Source organism: Cavia porcellus, unplaced genomic scaffold, assembly GCF_034190915.1.
Source record: "Cavia porcellus strain 051 isolate PalLab524CR breed Dunkin Hartley unplaced genomic scaffold, mCavPor4.1 scaffold_7, whole genome shotgun sequence".
Taxonomy (NCBI): Eukaryota; Metazoa; Chordata; class Mammalia; order Rodentia; family Caviidae; genus Cavia; species Cavia porcellus.
The window spans coordinates 92,512,294-92,536,990 of record NW_026947490.1 but is presented as its reverse complement, the minus strand read 5'-3'; the positions used below and the strand labels follow the sequence as shown (position 1 = coordinate 92,536,990).

General features: G+C 36.7%; 1 long non-coding RNA gene across 4 annotated transcripts in view; it reads left to right on the top strand.

Moving 5' to 3' along the window:
- Positions 1-24,226, top strand: part of LOC101787129 (uncharacterized) — a 100,719-nt gene extending 76,493 nt beyond the window's left edge. For 2 of the 4 annotated variants that reach the window (XR_010048957.1, XR_002790241.2), the window contains exons 4-6: positions 7,950-8,150; positions 10,015-10,154; positions 23,928-24,226. This is a non-coding gene — a long non-coding RNA (uncharacterized LOC101787129). Of the gene's footprint in view, positions 1-7,949; positions 8,151-10,014; positions 10,155-12,135; positions 12,800-23,927 lie in introns of those variants that run through there. The other 2 variants (XR_010048958.1, XR_010048959.1) reach the window with 2 other exon arrangements.
- The last annotated feature ends 471 nt before the right edge of the window (positions 24,227-24,697 follow it).

Sequence of the window (24,697 nt, the reverse complement as noted above, 5' to 3'; positions counted from 1 at the left end):
TCCCTTCTTATTCTTTTTATTTATCAATAAGGCATACGTTATTTAATCCAGATCTCCAAACTTCCCCAAACCCCTGCCAAAGCCAGTTCCAAACATTTCTGAACAACCTGCTCAGGAATCAACTGCTAGTGCTGAAGTCTGTGTTTGCTGCTTTTCTATCACTGGAACGAACACCTGAAACTCACAATTTAAAGGAGGAGAGGTTTATTTGGCTTGCAGGTCCCCGTGGGGTCAGTCCGAAGCTGTCTGGTGCTCAAGGAGCATTGTGGAGGACAGACAGTTACTTATCCCATTGTAGTCAGGAAGCAGACAGAAATAGAAAGCAGCCAGGCACAAGAACACAACACAATGTAGATGAATCCAGGTGGCTTTGTGTTGTGTCATTGTAGCTTCCAAAAATTCCTGCCTCCATGTAACCTGTGTGAGAGTAACGTGTTCACAAAAGGTAACCTCTACATGACTTTTATGAAAGCAGCTATAAACAACGTGCTCTAATTTTCATGGCTTGTAGTCTGCACAGGATACCGGGCATGTGGGGACTCAGTGGCAGCCTCCTTTAAGAGAGTGTCACAGCTCCTTCCTCATCCTCTTCCCTCTCAGGTTCCATCCCTAGACAAGTACGTGTGTAGTTCTACAGTGTATGCAGCCTGATTTCTCTGAAGTTCACCCATGACATGGAGACACAAGGTTCCAATTCAGCCTCCAGCTTCCAGTGTGTCATTCAGATTCAACACTAGGTACAAGGCAGAAGTGCGCTAGATAGCTGTCAGTTTGTTAAAGTTTAGATCCAAAAAGTCCTTCCAAAATCTCACGTGTTCAGAGGAAAGGCTTTTTAAAGGTAGCTGGAACACGGGGGCATTGGGGCATTGTTCTTACCATTGGATTAATCCAGTGATGAGTTCACAGCTGACTGTGCTGTGGGAGGTGGCCCTGCAGGAGGGGTGCACTGGGAGTGAACCCTGAAACAATGGCTTCTCCACGTCTCTTCTTCTTTCCGTGCCTTCTGCCTGCCGTGCACTGCATAACTTTTCTGCCACGCCTTGTGTAACTCTTCTGCTACGACTTGGTGACACTTGCGATGCCTTGTGCTCAGGAGGTTTTACTTTTGGAGCTGGTCAGCTGTGACCCAAAAACTCTGAAACATGAGCTGAAATAAACCACTCGCCCTTTAAGCTAAGGTGTTGGGCATTTTTTCCCAGAGATAGGAAAGTGACTAACATTCACTTTAATTTTTTGCAATGGTAAGATTAAAGGAGTAAATCTTGGATCCCCCTTTTCTGAAACACTCATCATGGTTCTACATCTTTAATCCAACCTTGACAGGTGTAATAACCACCAAATGCTCACCACTTGGACTCAGTAATTGCCTATAATTTGCCATGTTTACTTTGCTGTTTAACTGGCTAAGTGTTATTGTTCTGTATGACACTTCATGTGTAAATATTTTAGCATTGAGTTTTTACCCATCATATTATATTGAAATTACAATACACAGAATAATTACAAATCCTGTACTCCATCTTGTCTCCAAAATATATTTAAATTTTGCTATATCCGTGTATCTTTTATAGCTTTCTACTACCAACCAATGTTCATGGATGGACTGCTTTATTCCTATTGAGTGTCTTTTAATCTAGAACATTCCTCTACATGTTTAATCCCAGAATGGTTCTGGCTTAATTTTTATTAATGCCAATTGTATTACACATTCCTAATTTATTATTTCTTCATGATGTCATTCAATTCCCTCATATTTCAATTTTTAATAGAAAAGTAGACCTAAGTTTTTTTCAGATTAAGCATTAGCCACAAGAATACATTAATACATTGAAGTGAAAACCAAGTTTTTATTTTATATAACATCAGAAGTAACCAAATATGTGATTCCCTGTTAGTGATGCTATGCTCAGCTACTTGTTGAAGGTAGTTTTTCAGTTAAATTGTTTTGAGGCTGATGATTTTACATCTTTTATTTATTGCTTTTTGCATTCATTGATAATCCTTTCTTGACTCAGTTATTTCATGGAGAATCACATATTGATTTTTTAATGTTATCATTCCTCTGTCTTAATTTTCATTCTGAGAAAAAGCTTTCTCTTATTGAAAGACACGTGAATGCTTGAAAATGTCTTTTATTGTTGATTAAAATTAGCCCAAGAGTGAGTAGCAGTGGATTGCTGTTATAGAATCATGAGTTTAATCTTCTCATATACAATAGACTAGGTGTGAAATTTGCAAAAAAAAAAAAACAAAACAGGAATAAATTTTCAGAATTTTTCTCAGCTAGTTGAGTATTCAAGCACTACAGAAAGATTTGTAAGACTTTTTGGATGGTCGACATATTATTGTGTACATTTCCAATGAGATTCTGATCTATAGTTTTCCTTTGATATTTTAAGTCTATTCATCATAATAGATCTGGAGAGATATACTACACAGGCACTGGCTCCTTCTTTTTTGATTATTTTCCAAGGATCTGAAGATTTCTTTTGAGATAGATGGAACACAGCGTATACAGAGTGGTGACAGAATATTTATATTGAACTATTCTTGAGTTCTGAGTAGGTTTCATCATAACAAGAGATATATCAGTGTTACTATCATAAATTCTCTAGTGGAAATCAGTCCAGTGCCAAGGAATATACCTAGTTTTTTTAATAGGAGAAAATAGGACAAAACAGAACAATCCAGGTCCTTTTTGACTCTTAAAAAGGTTGATGGAATTTTTCTTTCTTTGAGACAAGTCATCTTAAAATATTCTAATATTTACTTAAGTAATGTATAAATTGCACAGTAGATAAAAGTTATTATATATACTTTTTTGCAAAAAAAGCCAAGAATCAATAAATATTTCTATCTGTATGTATGAAGTTTTAGGATTATTTGGATATTTTGAAAAATAGCCCAAGTAGGAATTTATTGTCAATAAAAATTGAGTATCTTTGAAGGAGAATTCCATTTAGAAATAGAGTCATAATAACAATTAGAAGAACTCGGTGAATAGAATTATGAGGTAGATCTAAGCTCTTTTTACTGTCAGATTTCTTAACTTTGTTGTCCAGATTTTTCAAAAAAAGCTGAGATACTGCACTGATGCAAAAGGAAAATCATATCATAAAATGGAGAAAACAGATTTGGATGAAACAGAAGATAAGTTTGGGCGGGGATGTGGCTCAGTGGCATAAGCGCCTGCCTTCCAAGTAGGTGATTGTAAGTTTGATCCCTGATACCAATAAAAAAAAAAAAAAAAGATAAATTCGTTACAGTCAGTTTCTAGGAAAGAAAGTGGCTCTCTGTATTAGTTCACTCCTGCTATTATAAAAATCAGAGTAGGTAATTTTTAGTAGAGGTAATTTATTCCTAATTATTTCAGTGGCCAGTGTGTGAAAATCATCACAGATTTTCTGCCTGGTGAGAGCTGCTGTCCACCTCCAAATGGCATCTTGTTATGTCTTCAAATGACAGAAGAGAGAGCGGTATCCTTCTATTAAGGAAATGTTAGGACCAGGTAGCTCTCTGAAGACTCACGTAAGGGCTCTAATCTCCTTTTCCTGTCCCTAATGGTTGCATTAGTTTTCCACTGATGTGACAAAAACTTCACATAAATTCACTTAATGAAGAAAAACTTATTTCAGTTCCTAGTTTTAGAGGTTCCAGACTACTGTCAGCTAACTCCTTTGTTCTAGGCTGTTGCAAGGTATAAAACTCATGGAGAAAAAGGGTCCATTTGAGAAAATCTACCTGCCTCATGGCAACTAGGAAACAGACACAGGGAACAGGGAGCCTGAAAGAAATGAGCTGACAAGATACTCATTTCAAAATCTTGTTCCCTGTGACCCATGTTCTTCAGCTGGCCCTGGCTTTCCCAGACATTCAGCCTAAGAACTTAACAGTGGGTTAACCCGGGGGCTTCACAGCACAAGTCCCTCCCCCAGTGCCAGTCAACTGGCACCAAACGTGGAGCACAGTGATGTTTTGAGGTACATTGTGAATCCCACTCATAAAGGTAGAGCCCTCATCCCCACTCAGCCCTTAAAAACCACACCTTCTAAAATCATCACCTTGGGTTTTAGGTTCCAACATATAAAATTTGGAGGGCCACATATGCTGAAATCAGAGCATAATTTTGAGGTCAACATCAGAGGTCATCTATCTTCAATGTGACCTCCAATTGTGATACACCAAAGTCTGTAACAGACATCTTGTGTGAATGCAGTCTTTAAATTCCTTTGTAGCATTTTGGATAAAGAAGGCAAAAAAAAAAAAAAAAAGTAAAATTAAATTTCCATAAGACCTCTGTGAAAATTATAAAACCAATTACTCCATAGTGAAATATTAGCTACTTATGTTGTGGCAGGACAATGTCTGTGCTCAGCGTATGTGGAATACATTTTATTTTATTTTAAAAGTAGAGTTCAAAGACAGAATTCCACAGAGTAAATTCAATGCCATTGGAAAAATCAGGGGGGAATATCTAGATCAGAAAATTATACCCTAGTAGCAAAATCGGTAAGATAATTCAAAATAAATCTACTTGGATTTTTTTTTTTTTTTTGAGATTCAGTCTTGCTATGCAGTTCTGGCTGACCTTGGGCCCACTTTGTAGCCCAGGCTGGTCTCCAACTTGCAAACAATTCTGCCTCAGCCTCCAAGTGCTGAGATACAGGAGTGTGCCATCATGCCTGGCTTTATATACTTGGATTGTTAAACAACCAAGCAACAGTTCTAGAAACAAAAACAGGTCAGCAAAATTAATCTATGGATTAGACAACTGGCTATACACAGTCAAGAAAATCACCCAGAGTTAACACAGAGAAATATGGGGAAGGAAGATATAAAAATAAAATATGGAGAAAAATGTTAATTATGTGATGTCATGGTTTATGTCTGTGTCCCCCAGGCCTCATGCATTTACACTGTGCATTTGTGATGGTTCATTGTCTAGTACTTAGATTGATGGTGTCAGTGCTACACCCACAAAGGGGTGGAGCCAGGATGTGATGTAATGGCAGGAAGAAGGTGTGTCTTGCTCTTTGCTGGTTCCTGCTTGCTGTTTGCAGCCGCCATGAACTGAGGCCCTGCCACACCAGCCTGTCTTGGAGCTGAGTATGGACTGAAACCTCCAAAAACTGTAAGAAATAAACCTTTCCTTTTCCAACTTGGTGCATCAGGTATTTTGTCTCAGCAACGAGTTAAAAGCAACTAAGACATATGCCTATAGAAATTTGGAGAATAAAAAATCAGGAGATTGGGGAAGCCGAAATATTAAAAAATAAGAAGCCTTGCAATTTTCCAAAATAGAAGAAAAACAAACTGTTTCATGCAAACTGCTTACACAGACTACTTCATTATTTCTTTTCTCTCACATTTGTGATAAAGGAAACATATATTTCATCTTTGTCCTTGGTTTCTTGCTTCTGAAAACTTTGTAATTTCCTGGGTGATAGTGATGAAATCTTTTCTTATTTAAAATACATTTCTTTAAACCTTACTGAGGTTGTGTTAATGAGGTGACTGTCAGATGGGTGAGGAGCACCCTAACAAACCATGTGATTAGATGTTAGAACTGTCAGTCCCAACTTCTTGGGGATTAGGAATCCTGTTCAGTCACCAATGGCCAATGATTTAATCAATCATACTTTCATAATGGAGCCTCCATAAAACCTCTAAACAACCCAAATCCATCCACATGCACAGAGGGTGGCATACCCCAGAATCATGGGAACAAAATCTGCTGTGCCTAGGACTCTTCTAGACCTCACCTATGTCCACTGTATCTTTTATAAGATTTTTTATAAAGTAGTAATAGAAAGTACAATGTTTCTCTGAGTGCTGTGAGCCGTTGTAACAAATTGTCAAACCTGGGGCTTGGATTGTAAGAACTCCTGATCTTTTCCAAGTGTGAGTAATTTAAGACCCATTACTTGCGATTGGCACATGAAGTGTGGGCAGTTTTATGAGACTGAGACCTTCACTTGTGGAGGCAGTGCTAACTCTGGCTAGTGATAAAATCAAACCAAATTACAGGGTACTGTGGTGGTCAGCTTTCCTGTTCCTCAGGCTTGATACTTGACACCCACACTTAAAGGAATAAATGTTTTATTTGACTCAGGGTTACACGTGATTCAGTCCTTGGTCTCTGGCCCTGGATGGGTATGGTGGAGCAAAACTGGTCAGTTCATGTGGTCAGGAGGCAGAGCAGAAGGGCAGCACTTGAGAAGACTGGATCCAGGAGACACGTATTATCCAAGGTCAGGCTTCCATGACTTTATCAGACCAGACACCTAACAATCTGGTTTACTCCCCACTAGGTATCTCTTAATCCAATCAGGTCTGGATAGAGTCATAGACCCCTCATTCATGTCTGCAGAGAAGTGAAAAATTGCTGGAAAACATTCACGTTTGTTGGCAGAAAGAGATCCTAAGTATAAAAACTTTATTCCATTCCATATCTTTCAATGGCAGAGTACTGCTCATAAATATCTTAATTTGCTTATCAAGACAGATGATATCTACGTAAGTTCTTTAGCTTCATTTACTGTCATACCCAGCTTCACAAAATATCTAATATTTAGTCCCCAATCTTTTTGTGTCTTCTCCCCATTATCTGTGTCCACACTGACTAGAATTCCCTCCTCCATTCACCTATCTCTTATCTATTTCCATCTTTCTCATTATCTGCCAGCTCACGCTTTGGTTACTACTACTTGAATATTAGAGACTGTTTTTTGCACACTAGGTATCCCTGTGTTCCCCAAGGCAGAGTATGAATTCTACTCAGATTGCCTTCACCTTTGCTAATTTGTAGTTGGAGGGTGACATTTTCATCTTAAAATTTAAGAGTGAATGGGATGAAGGGAAGTGTCCAGATTTTGTGGCCTTCTGAGGTACTTAAATGAAATGTGGAGAATGCCATTGAATTGGAGGAGATAAGAGACTATAAGGTATTGATTAAATTATATACCTGGTACATTGATATCCCCTAGCACTGTAGCAGGGTGAAGATGACTTTGAATTAGTGTCTAAGTTCCTGGTAAAAGTAAAATAGCGATTAAGTAGAGCCTCTGAAGAAGGTCATATTGGCTTCATTTTTTTGGAAGCGACATGATAACCATTAGTAAATAGATGATTGATTTCTCCCTGTCATCAAGGCCTACATGTGGTATTTATGCAAAGTGGGAAGTCTGCTCTAAAGTCAACTATGAATGAGCAGCTTCAGTGGGGAAAGTTGTATAAGTCAGTGTAAGAAACTTCAGGGGGTATCTATGAAAAATGTGACAGGGACATGCATTGTTATTCATCAGGTGACAAGAACCAAACTGTAATTCTCTATTTCCTTCAAAAGCACTACATAAGTCCAAATACTGTCCAAGTTATTTGATTGACAAGGGTTTGATGATAGCCAATAGATACAGTGAAATCAGAAAACTTGTCAGTTCGGAAGGAAAACTGTCAACACGTTTCCCTCAGGTTGTGGGGCATGTGGGCTTCCTAATTCTTGGGTCTCATTCTTACTATTTGTGAAATCATATGTCAGGATACAGCATCAGAGCTTTGGCTGGTCCTCCCTTTGAGATGACAGAAGATGTATTCTTTACAAATGGTAGCTTGAAATTCTGAACATGTTTTATGCTGTATCTGAGCAGAGAGTGGGTGAGAGACAGATGCCTATATCAAGTGTTTTGGAAGGAAAGCATTCATTTTCTTCAGATGGAATTGGTTCCTGAGCCGTGGCAGTGAAGTCAGGCTTCAGAATTTGCTGAGTTGCAAGTAATTGTTGCTAAGACTTTCTAGCTCTTTGGGTGACAGATATCGACAGGTAGGAAGAGGCTTGTGAAGAGTCTCCTTCCTGATTTACAGCGATCCCACATGGTGCCTGTGCATTCCTGTGTGTGTTCCACAGAGGTGATGCATTTGCACTTCACAGTATGCTTCCCTTGTGTTCACAGTTGTGAGACTTCTTCCCAAAGATCAATACCTCCGACACAATGAGAGAAGACTGATGATTTGCTCGGAGTGGACTCTTCATCACCAGTTCCTCAGAAGCAAAACCCAACACAAATAAGCACCTCTAGAATTCTGTGGATGAGTGATACCTGTGGGGTCTCTTCCTCCAAATCTGTTTTAACTCAAGTCAGAGGAGAACTGAGGTAAGGATCAGTACAAAGAACAGCTGTACTATAAAACAATGCTTTTGCTCTTTCATGACCCAGATAACAGACTCTCTTTCCTAATATTTAGCAGAAAGTCTCATTAGTTTTCACTGAGTATTGTAATGAGACCCAGATAATGTCATGGGATGTATTAAATATATGGGAAAAACCCCAAACTGGATCTATAATTAGTTGCATTTTTCTGAGTCAGACCAAGATTTTAGAACAAGAAGAAGCCATAAGTGCCAGGTAAAAAGTAAAATTAATACCACATGTAGGAATTGGTTTCTAGAATAAGTTTTTAAAACTCCCAATAACGAATGATAAGTTTGTAACAAAATAAGACAAGGTGACATAAAATTCTCTGTCCTATAAATTGCTCAAAAAATACTAAGAAATTTTAAGAAAGTTATGAAAATTTTATTCCTATATTGAGATTGCAAAAAATAAGAAAAAAAGATGGTAAAAGCTAAGAGTTCAGTGTATTTGGACATGCAGATATATCAAGTCAGTGTGGTCTATTTGACCATTTGAGGAAACACATGTAGTTGCATGTCTGTAATTTTTTTTGACTAATACTGCAAGTTGCCTAAATTGTGTCTGACTTTTCAAGTATCCTTAAGTTTATGTAGGCTAAAAACTATGTGTAAATTATGAACTCTGATCACCTTCCTTTGTTTGCTAAAGCCTGTGTCATCAGTAAATACGGTTTCAGGGTCTGAGGTGTTCCTCCATCCTTTGGAGACACCTGCTGATGGCTGCAGCAGTGTGCGGCACACTTTGGGGTGAAGATGGGACACTTTACTCAGCCATAAACTCAGGCAGCGTTTGCCAGCTGAGCAGGTCACTCAGTGTGTCTTAGAGGGGGATTTCCCTATGAACTGCTTGTTGTGCTGAGTCTTCTTTGTTAGCATGCACTCCTCTCCTCATGATTTGTTCCCTATGACATGTTCAATCCTAACCTGGCAGCAGCAATTAGAGTCACTTTGTCCCAGTTAATTTACATAATTGTGAATTTTCTCAAGAAATTGATTGACATCTGATGCTCTGCCCTCAAAAGAGGTCCATTTTTCCATTGTGCTGATTTTCTTACCTATTCTGCACAGAGCCCTCATGAATATGAAACCATACCAAAGTCAGGGGGAGGCAGCGTTCAGTCATTGCAGGCGCTTTCTACTTGCCTCATATTTGCCCTAATGGAGAACGGTGCTATTATAGTGAAACACACTTCTCGGTGTCTTCTGTGTCTTCGTGTGGTGGTCCAGAAGTAGCTGAACTATTGTCTTTGATTTCATTTTATTAGCACTTGGTAGCAAGGCTGAGTCCTTGAGATGTAAACTCCTATTTTGTTCCCACTGCCCTCTCAGTCCTCCCATTTTCTGGCCATCTCAGTTTCTTCCCAGCCCTTTCTGGATCTTTCTTCCCTATTGATTTTAACCTCATTAATTGATGAAAATGGATTCATGTATTTAAATGCTTTTTACGGACTGAAGATAAGCTCTGGCAAAGTGATTTTTGCATAGTTGTAGTTGTGGTAAATATTGATGGATAAATAGAATTTCACTAAATGGAAAAGACTGTAAATGTTTCAAAAAAAGAGTAAGTGCTAGGACACCTTAACGGTTCTTAAGAATTTGGAATTGAGCTTGAGTCATCCTATAGTTTGCTAAGCTAGAGGACACTAGCTTGGCAATAATTAGGCTTCACCTATTGTCACCAGCCACTAGGGAGTGCGTGGAGCTTTCTTGTAAGGAATTTGAGATGCCTTTTATGTATTAAGAATGGAACGTAGGGCCAGCAATACTGAGCTACATCTAAAGGTATTTTTTTGTTTGCCTGTTTTGTTTTCGTTTTGAAACAGGGTCTTGCGAAGTTGCACAGTTGCTAAATTGCCTACACCGGGCTCAAATTCAATCCTCCTGTCTCCATCTTCCGAAGTGCTGGGATTACAGCTGTGCACCACAATACCTGGCTAAAACCACGGGGTTGTTAAGTAGTTGGGTAACTAACCCTATTCATACGTTCATTATTTATTCATCCATTCATATATAGGGTGCTTGTTTTTAAGTGCTACTCTCTGTTTATGGAATTTGATCATAAAAGAATAAGGAAAAGATATCTAAACATAATTAAATGGGTTACAATATTGAGTAGTAGTGGGTTCTAGAAACCAAAATAAAAGGAGTAAAGCACAAGAAATAGAGGTATTTCATTAGGAAGAAGAAAGGGAATTCTCTCTGGAGGAGAACGAGAGAGAAGACAGCAAGTTGTGACATGAGAGCAGGGTAGCCTGGGGCCACAAGGGCAGAGGTCCCGAGGTGAGAGCTGCTTGCCGTGTCCAACACTGAGTTAAAGGGAAGCACAGCGTTAGGGAGCAGGGTAAGAGCTAACTAGTGTGGAGCTCACGGTCCCTGGGAGAGACTGTGTCTTCTCACTGCACTGGGTAATGTCACAGGGCTTTGGACAAGGCTGTGGCCTGCTGAGGTTGATGGCTTTATAAGGTGACCCCAGATGCTGTGAACTCACTGCGGAAGAAGCAAGCCCGGAAGCTGGGGTCCTGATGAGAACAGGCCCAAGAGGAACCGCACAGGAACTCGGGTGTGGATAGGGGCTGGAGGCAGGATTGGGATCGGAGGGGAAAAGCTTTTCTCTAAAACTGCCAAGGAGATTACATTTGATAGTTGCATCCTGTGTGTAGGCAGCAGGAGTCAAGCACCCAGGAGAACAGTAAATTAGACTGCTTTATGGTTCGCTTTTCACCATCAGTGTTTTCACTCAGCGTTCATCCCTGTAACCTGGAAACCCCACCTGGGGATTCAGAGACCCTGATGCAGACTACTGGAGCATGCACGCTGCCCTCCTCGAAAAGAAAGAGGATGCAAGTCCTGTCTGTCTCAGCCGCTGCGTTGGTCAGACGTGTGCTCCGCATTTAGATGAAGCAAAGCCTCTCGTCCTGGGCTGTGCTATCCTGAGCTGTTTTCTGTGACAGCTCTCTCAAGTGTTCGTGGAAATAGCTGTGTTAAAAGACATAAAGAGCAGTGTACAGTGTACTGCAGGGAGCACAATTCTCTCCTCTGTCCTCCTTTTCTCCTTCCACTCTCCTTCCTTTAGCTTTCTTTTTTCCCTTCTCTCTCTCTCTCTTCCTTCCTTCCTTCCTTCCTTCCTTCCTTCCTTCCTTCCTTCCTTTCTTCCTGTGTTAGGAAGGGCCTCTTGCATGCTAAGCCATTGATCTGCTACTGAGATGCAAACACCTCTAGCCCAGGGATTTAAATACTTTCTTTTGTACCAACTTCTGTATTTTTTTTAACATTTAATTTTTCTTAGTACATGAGTGTGTAGATAGTGATTAGATTAATTGTGAGAGGTGGTACATGTACCTAATACTTCTTAACTCTTTTAACTCACCTCTGCTTCCCCTCTTCCCCTCCCTCTACCTCTTTCTTTTTGTAGGATACAGATCTTATCCTTTCAGCTTCGTGGAGGAAAATTTTAAAGAGATGATTTTGGTACACATTGAAACTACGTATCAGCTGAATTCCCATGTATTAATAAGAATGGGTGGCATCATATAGTTCAATGCAAAATAAATTTTAAAGAAAATAGCACATTTTTTACTACTAATAATGTCAGTTCAAAGTTTACACATGTAGCACCGAAGTGGATGATAGTTAGTACAGATACCCAGAAAAATGTCCAAAAACAGAAGAGAAGGTGAGTTAGAAAAGAGAGGTGACTCAGCAGGACCTTCAGGGAGCGTTGGTGAGTCAGAGTGACTATGCAGAGAGCTGAGGAACACGCCAGGGCGTAGCCAGGGGATGTGCACGGGACACAGTCCTTCAGCTCAGGTGGCGGGGTTGGAATCTTGTCAGCAGTGTTCTTAGCTGTGGGGCTTGGTATGGTATTTAAACGTATTCTGCTTGTAACCTGGACAGAAAAAGTGGGTAACAGCATTTATAAGATTATTTTCTTACTTAACCCACAGGAAGCCAGACTATGATGCCCAATATGGATTGACTATTATCTTCTTTTGAAGTCCTGGAAGGTCCTCAGTGTAGGTTTTATTGGTTCTGTACCTTTTTTGATCAATTCTATTATACCTGATGATATAGACAACTCGATTTAAAAATAGCAAGAGGCACAATGGTAACCACTTTTGATCACCTGGTATTCTATTTTTGCATCATGTACTATGCCCATCCTTCTGTTCTAACTGACTCTGTTTTGCTTAGTCACGTTTGGTTTTATTCTCTTCAAAAAAGTAATACGAACTGTGAGAGTAATAAAACCCTAAAAGTCTAATTGCTACTGTAAAAAAGAGAGGAAAGTAAGGTGGACTAAGGGATATAACCGCAGGTATGTTCGAGAGTGTAGGATGGAAAACCATATAACTGAGCTTTTGTTGGATCATTGAACGGAACTGTCTCCAATTTCACTGTATGAATGTCCACTTTATATGCTTTAATTTAGTGATATGGACAACTGTTTCTGGGAAGGTAATATGTAACCTATTAACTGGTGATTTTGTACTGTATATATTTTTTTCTTGAAATACTGTATTATTTGTACCCTTTTACTACATTGTTTTTTTATGTCCTTTCTTTTTTCTTCTCTCTTTAAATAAAAAAAAGATTATTTTCAGCATCAAATTAGATTTGTACCTACAGATCCTAATACATAGAATGGTATATAACTATATTTTACTTGTTCTTCTTTGGGATGGGTTTTGGAAATGATAGGAAATATAAAGATAAAGAGGGAAATAAAAACTATTCTGTTTTCTTAGTTCTTATGGTTAGTGTTTCATCACATATTTATGCCAGGAAAAAAGTTTTAACCATAATGAGGAAACAGTAAACCCTACAGGGCGGAGGGCTTGATTTTAAAAATATCTATCTTGGGGTACAATTCTTGTTGCATACTTCTGGAGTTCTCTTGTTTTTACTGTGGCATGTCATGTTACGGATAAACTACAACACATTTATCAGTTAGATGGGGAGACATTTGGCGTATTCTCATTGTTGTGATATTATAAATACCAATGCTGCAAAGCTTCACACTGCATTTGGGCAGAACGTGTCTGAGGCATTCATCAGGAGTTGTCACATAGCGGCTTTATCACCTCTCTCTCTCTGGCCTTCCCTTCTCTTCCAGTTTTCAAATCTAACGCCTGTGCCTTTTACTAGAAAAACTAAAACTGGAATCACAGGTCAGGGGTCTTCTAGAAAATGGAGTTTTTGGCTGATGCTTTTGTGATGCAGCAGAAATATGAAAAGATGGGGCAGATGGTGCTTAGTGGACAGTAGACAATAAAGCATGAACATTTCTTGGCTCATGGGTGTGTGGACATTGTGCTATGTCTGTGGAATTATCCTATTTCCCCATTGGGAAATTTGTGAAATGCATTTAAATATTCAGAGATGAGCCTTTTGTTAGTGATAGGTTTTGCAAATAGCTTTCACTACTCTGAGCTTTGCCTTTTCTCTCATAATAGTTTTTTTTTGATGACTATAAGTTCTTAACTTTAACTATAAATTTTAGTTAAATATATTTTACTAATTCTTTTCATTATTCTTAGTGTTCGACACCATACTACTTAACAAAATTTTCTTTGCCATTTGGCCAGATTCTAATTTTCTTTTTTATTTTAAAGAGAAAAAAAAAAAAACACAGAAAAGTAAAACAGAAACAAGAGACATGCAGACAACTACAAAAACAAAGCAAAAAACCAAACAATAACAACATAGGCTTTCAAAACAGGATAGGAACTTAACAATACTATAAAGTTCTAATATTGCATGTTGTTATCTTCAAAAGTGTTACTTACATTACCAGATATAGACATGCAAGATTGCTCTGATCGTATGAATATTAACTGTTCTTTTCCAAGACGACAACCGGTAGTATAATCATCTTTACTATTTTGTGTATATATAAACAAATTTATATGTTTCCTTTTCCCTTTCTCTTATCTTCTTTCCTCATCCTAGTTATTTTTTCTCTCTAAGAGCAGTCTCTCACCCATTCACAATATCGATTGTATATTTCCAATCTTATTTACTCTTTCAGTTTCTTACCCTAGGGAGAAAATATGGTATTTACAAGTGAGTCTGATTTATTTCACTTATGAATATGGCCTCAAGTCACACCCATTTACCCATAAAAGCCTCAATGAAATCCTTCTTTATAGCTGAGTATTACTCCATTGTATAAAAACGTCACATCTTTTTTATCCATTCCTCAGTTGATGGGCATTTGGGTTGTTTCTAAGGTTTTGTTATTACAAATTGTTCTCTATAAAAATGGGTACACATATAGCAGTGTGGTATGATGTTTTCAAATCTTCTGGGAAAATGCCCAGAAGAGGGATAACTGGATCAAAGGGGACCTCTAATCCTGGCTTTTTGCGGAACCCCCACACTGATTTCCACAGTGGTTGCACCAGCCTACACTCCCACCAACAGTGGAGAGTTCCTTTTTCCTCCGAGCCCCTCTAGCATTTCTTATTGGTTGATTCCTTGAGCTTGCCCGTTCTTTCTGGAATAAGATGGGATCTCAGCATTGTTTTAATTTGCATTTCTCTAATGACCAATGATAATGAACATTTTTTTCATATAATTATTTTCCATTTGTATTTCTTCATCTGAGAAGTGTGAATTCATCTCAGATGCTCATTTTTGGACTGGGTCTTTGAATTTTGGGGATCTGGTTTCTTTTTAATTCTTTATGTTCGAGATAGAAGTTCTTTGTCGGAGGGACAGTTCACTAAGATTTTTCCCAATTTGTGGGTTTCCTTTTTACTCTGTTGGAGATTTCTTTTGGCATGCAAAAGTGTTCTAATAAGATGAGATCTGTTGTTGATTCTGGGAAGTATTCCCTGTGTAGTTTGATTTTTGTTCATGAATTCTCTGCCTATCGCTATATCTTCAGAATTGCTACCTATTTTGTTTTCTGGAATATTTAGTGTTTCTGTTTTATGGTTAGATCTTTTGATCCATTTATACTTTAGTGCATGGTGATAGACAGGAATTTAGTTTTCGTTTTCAGCATATGGAAAATCAGTTTTTCCAGCACCACTTATTAAAGAGGCTGTCTTTCTTCCAGTGAACTTGTTTGGCTCCTTTGTCAAGGATAAAGTGGCTGAGTGTGTTTGTAGTTGTGGTTGTACCTTCTAATCTATTCCATTGATCTTCGGATCTGTTTTTATTCCAGTACTATGCTGATTTTATCACAGTAGCTTTGTGGTATAATTTTAAGTCAGGGATTGAGATGCCTCCTGCCTTGCCTTTGTTGCCCAGAATTGCCTTTGCTATTCTAGGTCTCTTCTGGTTCCAGATGAATTTTAGGAGTGGTTTCTTTAGATCTGTGAGGTATGCTAATGGTATTTTGATTGGAATTACATTAAAGTTGTATAACAATTTTGGTAGAATGGCCATTTTCACCATGTTTGTTCTTCCTATCCATGAACAAAGAAAGCCTTTTTATTTTCTGAAATCCTCTTTGGTTTCTTTTTTCAGAGAAATGTAATTTTCAATATATAGATCTTTTACGCCCTTTGTTAGATTGATTCCTAAATATTTCATTTTGGGGGGGTGCTGTTGTAAAAGGTGCAGTTTCCCTGATTTTTTCTCTCATTCAGTTTGTTGTTTATGTACAGGTACGCTACTGATTTTTAAGTGTTGACTTTGTATCCAGCTACATTGCTGATTTGTTTATTAGATCTAGAAGTCTTTTAATAGAGTATCATGTCATCTTCAAATAATGATAATTTAACTTCTTGCTTTGCTACCTTTATTCCTTTTATTTTTCTCTCGTGTCTAATTGCTCTGGCTAATATTTCTAGAACTATATTGAATAGGAGTGGTGATAGTGGGCATCCTTGTCTTGTTCCTTATTTTAGAATGAAATCTTTCAGTTCTTGTCCATATAAACTTCTTGATGATTTGCTACATTCTGTTTGCCATTGTCTTATTGAGGATTTCTGCATCTGTGTTCATTAGGGAGGTTGGCATATAGTTCTCTTTTTGGTTGAATCTTTCTCTGTGTTGGTTGGCTGTAGATTTATCATATATGGCTTTTATCAGATTGAGGAAAACACCATCTATTCCAATTATCTGTAGAGTTTTTATGTAGAATGAGTATTAGACTTTATCCAAAGCTTTTTCTTCATCTATTGAGATGGTCATGTGATTCTTGTCTTTGACTCTATTGATATGGTGTATTATGTTTGTTGATTTGCATGTGTTAAACCATTCTTGCATTCCTGGGATAGATTCCACTCAGCCATGGTGTATAAACTTCTTGATGATTTGCTACATTCTGTTTGCTATTGTCTTATTGAGGATTTCTGCATCTATATTCATTAGGAAGGTTGGCCTATAGTTCTCTTTTTGATTGGATCTTTCTCTGTGTTTGGTATTAGGGTAATACTTAATTTCAAGAATGAGTTAGGGAGAGTTATTTCCCTTTCAATTTCATTGAAGAGTTTGAGGAATGTTGACATTAAGTCTTCCCTAAATTCAAAATAGAATTCAGCAGTGAATCCATAGGACTTGGGCTTTTCTTTGTTGGTATGGTTCTAATTTCATTAATTGGAATTGGGTTATTCAGCAGTTTTACATCTTCTTCATCCAGCTTTTGTAATTCCTATGTTTCTAGGAATTTGCTCATTGCTTCTATGATATTGAACCTATGAGATTGAAAGTTTTTGAAGTAGGTATTTTCAACATTTTAGTTGAAAATAAAAAGTTCTATTCTACATCAGGGTTGTCTGTTATAAGCAATATTTTATTTTCTGTTTTTTTCCTTTTTTCCAATTAGTTTGATATTATTATGTGTAATGTGTCACAACTATTATTTTGGTTATCTCACTATGAAATACCTTCTTGACTTATCAATGTCTAATATAAAAGTGCTTTCACCTTTTCCTTGACCGTACAAAGGACTTAAAATATTTTAATATTATTTGGTATCCTGTTCAATTTAAATAGGTGTCATGTACTATGATTATAAGTTTAAACCACACAAAATATTATTTTTACAAATATTATTTATAGTTACACATACACTTTAATCATGTTTTCTTTTGTTCTTGATTTCCAATTACATTTTCTTGTTTCAGCTAATATTATTTTTCTTTTGCCTATAAAACTACCTCTAATTTTTCTTTTATTGTATTTTATTAATAGTAAATTCTTTCAGGATTTCTCTGTCTAGATATATGTTTGTTTCTGATCTTCATTTTAAAGCTCTTTTTGGTATGTAATTAAGGTCTATTTTTACATTCTTTTAGCAACATGAATTTTTCATTTTATTGTCTGAATTCTGCTGTTGAGAAGTCAGCTACAAGTCTTATTTTTTCTCCTTTGAAGGAAATATATCTTTTCTTTACTTGTGTCTGTTTTTAGAATTTCTTTTAAATTTTGCTTTTCAGCCTTTTACTATAGTGTGCCTGAAAGTTTGTGTTATGTGTGTGTATTTGCATTTATACTTCTAGCATTTATGGTGCATATTGATAGCGATAGGTCAAATAAACATCACTGCACTTTCTGGGTGGCTCTGGGAGTCTGCTGAAATCTCAGCTGAGAGTCTCTGGAAAGTTCAGGAATGTTCAAGTATTCAAACAGAAAAGTAGCACCCAAATTGCCTCCTCTAATTGCTCCCCCCCCCCAGTACTGTATCTGCCCATACAGTTCTTCCTTGTTTTGTTATCTCTAAAAAGAATAAAGAATAAAATAATTTCAGTCAATTAAAAATACAGCATCATACTTTGAAATCAGTTGCATTTGCTCTTTTAGAAAGGAGAACATAAATAAATCATAAGCTTTCTTTAAAGCCTCTATAAGTACATATTGTGATATAATACCTTTCTTTAATATGCAGTTTTAAATGTATAAATAGATTGTGACTCAAAAATATTTCCTGAGACTTAATAAATATATCCTTAGGAATTTCTTTCTGCATTATTCCTAAGTGAGTTTGTGTATTAGAGAAATTTTACTGAGTCCCAGGAGTAAATTTTCACAGTAAGCATATTTTTCTTAGTAGCCTATAGAAATGATGTTCATTCTAATTTTGGAATCTAACAAATTCAATTTAATATTCAAACAGTATGCTCTAAGTCATTGGATTAATTTTTGAAAATAATGTTTTGCTAAATTTGCCCTTTTGGTGTTTCTCCAGAAGCTGGTTTCTCACATGTGGCTTGCATTCTGTACACACAAATAACCTTGGTTTATGTTATCTCTATCTCCAGACTAGTAAGTTGTATTTTGAAATAAACCAATAAAGGACTACAGCACTCCACCTCCACAGGATTATGTTGTCTAGAGCTGTAGCTGTCACTGAGTGTCGTTTTTCAGTTCTATTGTGTTTTCTCAACAAATCAGAGTAAAGTGACCCATGATTAAATAGGATTAAAATGTGATCCAAAGGTGAATGTTGTGGGTCTTTGTATTAAATTGGCCAGCAAGAAACACTATATATGCTGAACGGCATCTGGGTGATGCTGTGAGCAGACTCTGCTGTTGACATTTATTCCTCCTGGAGAGTCACTTCACATAAGCCCACAAAATATTAAGTACTTAATAGTGTCTAACATTGTTTTTTTTCTTCAAAGTAAGTAAAACATTTGGTGAATTTATTGAACTGGGGTTTAGCGTGATACCTCAGGGAAACTAAAATGCTTAAACATAAGGACAGTTCCCTCTAGTCTTCAGTGTTTAGTCTTGAATGTAGATCAGGTGAGAATGATGAAAAATAAGCATGGGAATGTGAAGAACAAGGGACTTGGAGAAAGTGGAGTCGAATCAGCAACTGCAGGGTTCTAATTTTGATCTTTATCTGTTAACTTTTTGAATGAAACAGGTGTACGTTTCTTAATTTTGTAAACAGCATAACTAGATAGCTATTTTATAGTTTTATTTTCAATGTTTATGCTTAAATTGTTTGTGGAAAGTCATGAGTAGACTTAGTAGACTTAGTAACTTTACTTTTTATTAATCTTTGCTTACTTTTGACGTTTCATATTAAATTCTCATTGATCTTCATATTAAATTGCATAATTAATTTTCATATATGGTAATGTGCTTTATTTGGAGAGCTAATGCTTATGCCATCAGTTAATATGTTTTTAAATTAGAGTTCTGAACTGGTTTTGGGGGGAGTTAGGTTCCATGTACGTACCTTATATGTATTGCCTTAGTGCTGGGAGTTTCTGGTTTGAGTGGTAGCGTTCTTCTGCCAGAAAACTTGGTACTTCAGGCAATTAATCTTGTTTCTGATGTAATAAATCCTGTTCTTACTTATCTATAGGAATTCTGTACATAAAATTGTTAGTGTTCAATAAATAATGAATAAATTCACTAAAATATGTTGTGGCTGTAGATGAGGCCACAGGAGTCTGTGGAGGTGTGCTGAGTACTCATGACGTTGAGCTTTTGGTCTAGAAAGTGCAAAGCTGTATAACAAAGATGAAAAAGTGAAGCAAGGGAATCCCATCTAGCTTCCTGAGGGTGGTAGCAATATAAATACTTATCTTGAAATATTTGATGCTAATCTTTATAATCACCTGTACCCCTTCTATTTTGTGCCCCAGTACCTGGGTAACATACTGGTAATTCCAATTAAATTTTTCCTGCTACAGCGTTTTGAGACCTTTACTTTGTGTGAAAATTCTGGACTCTGAAGTAACATAGCTTTAATATTTATATGTGATATTCAAGAACATTATAAAATTTATTGTCAGTTATGCTTAAAACAAATTAAGACTCTACAAATGCAAATTTGAATTCAAGCTGCATGAACACTCTTAGATTATAATATATAGGCAATAAATTATAGAGAGAGATTTATTTTTTAAATGCAAATGAATCCATCTGGAAAAATATGATAAAATCCTAATAATTTAATAGGAGAAAAAAAAAACCCTGGAAAGCACTAGTGACTAAGAACTTTCTTGATGAATAATGGTTTGTGCTGAACAGCAAATTAAAAATAAGCTTTCAACTTTGGGCTTGGTAAGTGACATTTTCTGGGACATTTATATACAAACTGGATAAGATAAAACCCCTTTATGGTTTATGCTTTGGATAATTATAGGGGTACGGTTCTGATCTGAGTCACATGTGCTGAAAAGTCTAGGTCACTTGAGGGGGAAAGTGGGAGGAGATACCTGGCATAGTTACACTTCTGGAAGCACCGACTTTGGAGGAAATATTCAGGTAATATAGTTTAAATTACGCAAACTGTTGAGAAATGGTGGCACTCCTTACATCAAGATAAATAATAGAGCTTCAGGACTTTTGAGTCCTGTGAAACACTGAGGCAGGCGTTGTTGACGAGAAATGCTACTTGACATCTTTTACAAATTAAACAAGCAGTTTATTGGTAAAATTGCACACTTGCCTGGAGGCATGGCAGAATTCTGCCTACTGAAACACCTTAATAAACTTCAGTTATAATAGCACTGTGAAATTCTCCGAAAAGACGCATTGTCGTATTTGTCACTTTTCACTTTAATTTATGTTAAATTATCTTGATCCTCTGCAATTTTTGTTATTAATCGATCACTTTAATATTATAGTTCCTTGGGGAATTTTTAAAAATTTTTAAAGTTTTATTTTATGGTTTTTGTTTTTGGAGGCAGAGTATTATTACACAGTTCAGACTGGCGTTCAATTCACACTTGAGTTCACAGTGATTCTTTTGCCCCAGCCTGGGATTAGAAGTGTGTACCATCACACCTGGTTTTTATCATTTTAAGAAAATGACTTTAGAAAGAAAAACCATTACAAGTGATTCCCATTTCCACTGTTAATCTGTCCCCAGAGTTTCCCCTTTTCTTAGTGCATAGATGGAAACTTGTATTAAAAGAATGGCATTCTGTTTGCAGACTACTTCTTTTAAGATCCAAGTGTGCTAAAACTATTACTAAGCATTCTTGGAAGTGTAATCATTTTAAAATCCAGTACAGTCATCAGAATACTAGCTAGCTCAGTCAGTCTCAAAATGTGTACATTCAATCCTCTAATATGTACTTTTTGTTGCATAACTTCCTCATAACACATTTTCTTAAAGTTGTTAAGAGAATGTGTTCCAATAGTAGGTAAACACAATTTTAAAAACTCTTGGAAAATTTCAGCCCACTGGTTTCAAAAAGTCAAATCTGACAAGTCATTTTCCCTGTATCCACTTGGCCCATGTATTTTCCAAAACCCCAGCTCCCCCTCATTCCTGTTACCAAGCTGATGTTTCTAACTCTCCTGTCCTAATAACCCGTAAGTAGGGCTGTCTCTTTCCTCACAAGTGCTGTAATTACTCTAAGGTATTTCTAAATTACTGGAACCCTTTATGTCCTCAACAAGTTCCCGGTGAGAAATGTGTACCAAGGTTAATGTGCCTTTTTTTGCCTTGTTTTTTCTTTTATACTGAAAAAAAAAAATAGGAAACTTTATTATTCAAACAAGAAGGCTTATTAGATTAACAAAGAAAGACTGACATTCTGTGGAGTGCAACATGATAACTCATGATAAAATAGAAACAACTCATTTAATTCTATATGTAATAGTTCTATGAGGAGAGTTACTTTTGTTTTATTGTGATTATGAATTATGTCACACTCCACAAAATGCCACCCTTTCTCTGAGACTCTATTAACCCTTTTTGTTTGAATATTAAGACTTTTTACATTAGTGATCTCAGCTCTTAGACAAGAAAAATGCTTTCTTTATAAGAATAAAACACAGTAAGTTATGCTATTCAACTGTTTTATGGAAAATCTCCCGTTTAAGTTCTGAAAGTTATTATTATATTTTATTCTTGCTATAATTATCAGAAATTATCTATTCAGCATATGTGAAAGGTACTTATTTCAAATAGTCAGCTTCATATTTTGAAATCAAGGAAGAAATACATTCATAGTGAAAACACAAGAAAGCCTTTAATTTTAAAAATTAGTTCATCTTTTATTCATTTCAGTCCTAAAAGAGAAAACTCTAATTTAAGAGAAAAACAGATTTCCTGAAATTGTAGTTAAACACAGTGACTTAATGATTTAGTTATAAGTGCCTTACGAGGCTATTGTAGTTAAAAAATCAGCTGTAATTTTGGCCTGTTACCCACAAGATTTAAGCCATTTGACAAAATGTGGTTCATAATTTGAGTATCCAGGAGTTGGCAAATTGTAGCTAAAGTACCTGAACATCAGAAGTGTTAAATATTTGAAGTTTGTGGTATGTTACTTAAGGCTAGTTCTGCATATATATGAGTAAATTTCAAGATCATGGGTTATGTCCTTATATATACTGTAGACTTAACAATATAGTATAGATTTTACTGCCATTTCCTGAGTTAGAAACATCTTGAAGTCACTGGTTATGTAGTTCAATTTTTTTAACACCCATAGCTTATAGATCTTTGCACATAATATAGGAGGAATAGGTAATACATCAAAAATACCAAGGTTCTTTAAAAAGTAGTGTGGTAAATTCTTAAAGGAAATGTTAGCTGTATAATACTATTTTGAGAAAATGCACTGAGGAAGAGACAGGAGGAAACAAGGGGGTTTAGTGAGATATTTCTTGTCAGCTCTGTACTTTTAGTAGCTATGATGGAAGGACCTTCCATAACCATCCCATTCATCACTGATACAGAGAATGAAAATACGTTCACCAGAGTGGCAATGTTTAAGGCTTGAGTGTTTCAGAACTCGATTGGTCTTTTTATACTGGGAACACAAGTTAGAGATGATTCTGGAGGAGATTAAAAATATTGTCTAGCAACTCATCAAGATTTTCTTAGAGTCACTGAAAGAGAATAATTTTGAACTTGGACTCACACACTGGGATTACTGGCATGCATTTTATATGGCATTGTTGATTAACTTTTTAAGGAACTGCAGCTTTGAGGATTAGGCTTAGCTGGGTTTGTAGAATGGGACCAATAGTACTTTAAAAATTAAACAAATGATGAAATATGTTTCTCCAGAAAAGATCTCATAATACTAACATCTCATAATATGTTAATACTGTGATGTGATAAAATCAGTTTTCCAGAACCCAGCTAGGAGCCTTCCTTTCCATTATGTAAGGAAACTAGGCAGGTGGACCACATCTTGTCTTCCAGTATTAAAGGGAGGGGTGAGAAATGATCATTATCTGAGCCCCTTATGATGGGGATACTTCTGCCACTTCTGTCTATGGCTTTATGTTAGTTCGTTTGAGGCTGTATTTGTGGTGTGCTTCAAGGGGATACTCAGCTTATAAACCAATATTTTTTCCTGACATACAGCTCCCTATTGTTGTAGGTGAACCTCCTTTTCCATTTTTGTACTTTAAGAAGTCTCCACTTTGGTTCACTCCTGCCCTGTTTGCCCAGATTTCCTTGGCGTGTGAGGAGGAGGCATAGTCTCACTCTCCCTTACCCTCTGATACCTAGATGCCAACCAGGAGAACGACGTGTGATGTGTTTTTGTCCATGAGACAAACGTGGCACCATACTCCTGACTTTTCTGCTACTCCAGATTTGCTGTGACCCCTTTTGGAAACATGCTCGTTCAGAGGTCACTAGGAACCTGAAGTTTCACTAAAGCATGCCTTTTTCAGTGATCTTCATCAGTAATAAGGCTAACGTCTTGATTAATTCAGGTATTGGGTAGAAAAATCAGAAGGCTTATAAAATTAATGCTCTAAAATCCTAACGTGAATTAACTGTTGATAATGTAGACTTGAGTTAAGTAAAAAAAAATCTAAACATTAACCCTTTGTGTTTATATTTCAGTGTGAAGCCACAGAACCGATAGGAGACACACACAGTCTGCTGTCCCCAGCTTGAGAAGCAGGAGAGCTGGGTCAAAGGCCTCAGACGTAAGACAGGCTGCATGCACACCCATGTTCATAGCCGTACAACTCCTAATGTCTAAATCTTGGAAATAGCCTCTGTGTCTACTAACAGATGGATAAAGAAAATATATTATGTATACATGTGACTCGGCCATAAAGAAGGCTACGTTTGAGTCATTTGTAGGAAAATGGATGTACCTAGAGACTACGATGCTAATGAATTAAATCAGACCAAAAGTTAAACATTGCACGTTTTTTGTATATTTAAGTGTATAAGATAGAAAATGATATCACAGAGTTTTATTGGATCATTGAACAGAACTGTTTGCAGTATCATTGTTGGAATGTCCACTTTACAAGCTTGTGACTTGAACAATTATTTCTAAGATGGCAATATGTAATCCATTAACTAGTTATTTCCCACTGTTCATTTTTTTCTTCTGTAACTCTGTATAACTTGTACCCTTGCACTGTTTTTTTTCTTTTCTCCTTAAATAAAAAAAATAAATAAAAAATAAATAAACATTGCATGTTTTCTTTTCTGTAAGAAGCCTAAATAAGGCAGATTGTAGGGAATGGGGAAGTAGAGCTCTTGTAAATAGAAAGAGGATCTTGGAGTGAAGAAAAAGAGGAACAGGGGAGGAGGAAATAAAAAGTATGAAGATACAACATAGTATGTGTACCAACACCCAGCGATGAGTGTATTCC